The sequence below is a fragment of the Lactuca virosa genome, chromosome 1 (assembly GCF_052849685.1).
Source record: "Lactuca virosa cultivar CGN04683 chromosome 1, Lactuca_virosa_CGN04683_v6, whole genome shotgun sequence".
Lineage (NCBI taxonomy): Eukaryota > Viridiplantae > Streptophyta > Magnoliopsida > Asterales > Asteraceae > Lactuca > Lactuca virosa.
Window position 1 is genome coordinate 67,428,065 of NC_136426.1, and position 4,376 is coordinate 67,432,440.

Here is a 4,376-nt window from a genome sequence, read left to right on the forward strand (position 1 = left end):
GGTGTCATTGCATCGATCACCTATAAAATCCCCTAATTTAATAAATAAGTAGATTTTTGCCACGTGTTATTCTCCAAGCCCCTTCCCAATCGATTTTTCCCGCTCAAAATACCAAAGTGATTTTCCCAAATGTCCTCTGCTTCGGCTATAATATATTGACGTTTGAATTGATATACAAAATTATCGGCAATCAGTTTCGAATTCGATAGCAAGATATCAGGAATTTCATAGCAACAAATAAGGAATCTTAATCACCAATTCTTAAAGGTAGATTTTCTCTTAAACCCTAATTCTTTTTCTCGCTGTTTTCTTTCAATCAATTCAATTTTTCAAATCAATAGCCTGAGATGGATGATTTTATCGACTTTAGGACTGGATGTTTAGGAATCATTAATGCGGCAATAACCCTAGCTTCAATGGATTATTCCGGCAAGCTCAATCATCGTAGAGATAGAATTGTCGAGCGACTTAACAACAATGGAAGAAAAAAAATTAGGACCGGATGTTTAGGAATCAGTGGGCAAGCTTCCTCCGGTTGGCCTTATAGGTTGGTTTTAATCACATCCATATACACTTCAATGGAAGAAAAAAAATTAAAAGAAAAAAACAGACTCTAAATAAAAATGGTTTCGTTTCGTTCTTTATCCCAATTTTCATTTCTTATCTGTTAAAAAATATTCCTTCAATGCTGATTTTTCGTTTGCAATTCTCCTTAATTTTTTTTAAAAAAATTGATAAGCAAGGAAAGATTTGAGAATTTAATTTCTTTTAAGAACATTTATCCAAAAAAAATTTGTGAATGAAGATAAAATTCAGCCAAATCTACTTTCATAGATCAGAAAGACATTTTTGAAGTTGTTTTCTAGCTTCTTGTATTATTCTTGTATAGTTTATAAATATGTTATCCATTGCTATATAATTACAATTTTTTGTTTTTTCAGCAAGTGTCTTGGTTGTGTATATGTTCATCGAATACAAAGGGCGTTTCAGGTATATTTAAATGGTTGATGTTTCTTTATCAACTGTGCTGACTGCTGTATATTTATTGGGATTTCATGATGCCCTATAATATTGTAACACATCCATATATATATATATATATATATATATATATATATATATATATATATATATATATATATATATATATATAGGGAAAAGTGAATATACATTACAGCCTCACCTAAGCTTAGGTACTAAACCTCATGAAAATAAGTTGTTTTACTATATAAAGATTGCGATTAGGGGATTCACGATTAATAATTGAAGATGTAGATTCATGATGTACATAATAGTTTTGATAAGGAAGCAAGAACATTGATTATCTTCGACCTTCGTGACGGTGGAAAACAATAATGTTCACTAGGGTGAAATAATAAACGATAATGGAATAATGAAAACAACGATGGTAAAACGATAATGGAGGGAAGAAATGTTATTGGGGACGATATATTTACCAAATGAAAACCAAATCGACTTTAGTTACTAAGTTAAAACGAAATATTTTAGAGGTTTAGTACCTAAGCTTAGGTGGGGCTGTAATATAAATATATATATATATATATATATATATATATATATATATATATATATATATATATATATATATATATAACAAAACCATCTTTATAATGTGCTCTCTTTTTCTACATTTTTTCTTAAATGTAATTTCTGTTTAATTTTTTTGAACTTTGTTACTTGCAGCTGTGGTGAACGAGAGAATTCAGGAAGCCCATGAAAATAAATCTGCACCCATGATGATGCTTTTTCCAGGTTATTATTTTATATATGTCATTATTGTTTCTCATTTTCAAATTTATATCAAGTAAAAGGTGTATAATTTCTTCTGTATATCTGAAGAGTGTAGGATTTTTTGATTCGTATATTAGCTGCAAATTATTAATTTTTGATCCCACCCACCTATATCTAATTTAGTTTATTTATCTTTGTTTTTGTTTATACAGACGGGACAACTACAAATGGGGATTATATACTTCCATTTAAAACTGGTGCATTTCTGGCAAAAGCTCATGTTCTTCCTGTTATTTTGAAATATCCTTATGAATGATTTAGCCCTGCATGGGATTCCATATCTGGGGTGAGTGTTTAAACTTAAATGCTGATCTGTCTTCTAAAAGGGCGTTTTGGTCCGCAAAATGTTTTGGAAGGAATTGGAATTGGGTGTGTGTTTGGTTTGGGATTGAATTCAAGATTCCATTCCATGGCCTGCTTGTTTGCCAATTAGACAAAATTCAATTGCATCAGAATCCTTCCAATATACCTTTTTTTATATATTAAATTACCAAAATACCCTTGTAAGCAGAAGAAGTTTGCTTTTGCAATTCTAGGGTTAAAATGGTGTATTTGATTAGTTTTAACAATGAGAAAATGCATGGAATGTTGAAATCTATTGATGAAGGGAGTTTGGGATTGGAATGGAATTGAATTCCAATTTATTTGTTGATTCCATTTTTCAGGTTCGGCATGTGATTTTGCTGTTATGTCAATTTGTAAATAAGATGTGGGTAACTCGTTTGCCAGTTTATTACCCCTCACAAGAAGAGAAGGACAATCCTAAATTATATGCCGAAAATGTTCGCAGATTAATGGCTCGTGAGGTATATGTATATTCTTTCATTTTCATTTTCATTTTCAATTTATAATAATAATAATAACAATATTTATTATTATTGTTATGTTGGTTGTGCAAGGTAATTTAATAATGTCAGATATTGGTTTGGCAGAGAAACGAGTATATCATGCGGCTCTCAATGGTAGGCTAACTGTTTTGCATGAGAAAGACGATTGATTGATTGATTCAGTACAGCCTTCCCTCCAAAACCCACCATAACTTAGTTCGCGTTGTTTAAGTTGTACAGTTTGAAAAAACACTACAATCACTAAGTTAAATTAAAAAATTGTTTACATTTTATTATTGAATTTCGTTCCATATCCTACCAATGACGGATTACAATTCCTTCATAATCAAATTTCCTCATATTCAAATTTCCATTCCTCCCGGAAACATTTTGCGATTCATTCCAGCAACTGGATTTGAATATTGTTGCTTTTTTTTTTATTGCAAACCACTTATTATGTATTAGTTTTGCTATTTTAATTTGGCAATCCGTGTATCACACGGGTTTTAACCTAGTATATTATAAATTAAGAAATGGTTCATGTGGTTGACATGATTTTGTAGTTTTATTCATAGTTTCTTGATTTTGTCAAAATGGTCCTTATTGCAAGTTTTAATTTCATATATAGTTCCTCGTCTAACATTGTTTCCAATTTCTTTTAACTCCATTTTACCCCTAACCAAAAGTACGAAAACCTACATACTTTAAGGTATATTTCTGTAAATTTAACAAAAACCCTAAAATTTCGTAATCTTTCTCTACAGTTGATTTTTCATATTTTTCTTTCTCCTCCGCCAATATATCTAGCTTCTTCACCTTTTGTTTACCGATTCTTGTGGTGGTGGTGTTGTTAAGGGAGATGAAGATTGGTGACAAAAAAAAGGTGTTACCGACAAGTTCAAAGGTAGAACCGTGTGGATTTTAAATGTTATGAGCAGCGTTTTTCTAATAGTTCTCCAAATCCAACGATATCTCTGAACTTCGATAACATCTTAAAAATGGGTCAGATGACCCCCCCCCCCCCCCCAAGCGCCAACGAAATCGTCTTATAATCGTCGCCACTCCTCTGTTTCTTCCATCTGATTTGGTTCTGATCTTGGATGTTCAATCAGAAATGGTCTCGATCTCATATGGTTCCTCCATAAATGGTCTCGCTCCTCTACTTCTTCCACCTCTTGGTTTTTATTTAGGTTTCTTAATATAGTGGTGGCGTTGGTAAATGGTGTTGGCAGTAATTGTGTATGGCGCTAGTGATCGTAGATAGTGATGGCGATGGTGATTATGGTATACGATGATGGTGATTGTGGTGATTGTTGTTATTAAAGATGTCAGATTTTGGGGTCTTAAGAATATCAATTTACTTGGATATTTCTTGGATCATGATTGCAATCACTTTCCAAAACCTGTGATTTCGATCCTATAGCCTGGGGTATCACGAAATCAGATTTTGGATAATCCAAAAAATTTCAATTTAGAAGTCATGCCACTTCTAAATCAGAAGCACAAAAAAGTACATTGATGTTTTATGTTATTGAGAGATAAGTCAAATCAAATGTATGATTTTCGTGTATATATGTTCCAACCCGTTTTCTGGAACCAGAAAAGGTTCTTATACAAGAGGGAAAGTAGTTAAACGGAAGTTGCATGATTTTGGCGCAAAAAATGTTAGTTATTAAGACATAACCAACTTACGACGTCATCATGATACCACCGTCAGGGGCTCTGCTCCTTGGACCC

General features: G+C 32.2%; 1 long non-coding RNA gene across 1 annotated transcript; it reads left to right on the top strand.

Moving 5' to 3' along the window:
- Positions 1-876: 876 nt before the first annotated feature.
- On the top strand, positions 877-2,074 carry LOC145105007 (uncharacterized). Its single transcript, XR_013707201.1, has 3 exons — positions 877-990; positions 1,705-1,773; positions 1,965-2,074. It is a non-coding gene; the product is annotated as an uncharacterized LOC145105007 (long non-coding RNA).
- The last annotated feature ends 2,302 nt before the right edge of the window (positions 2,075-4,376 follow it).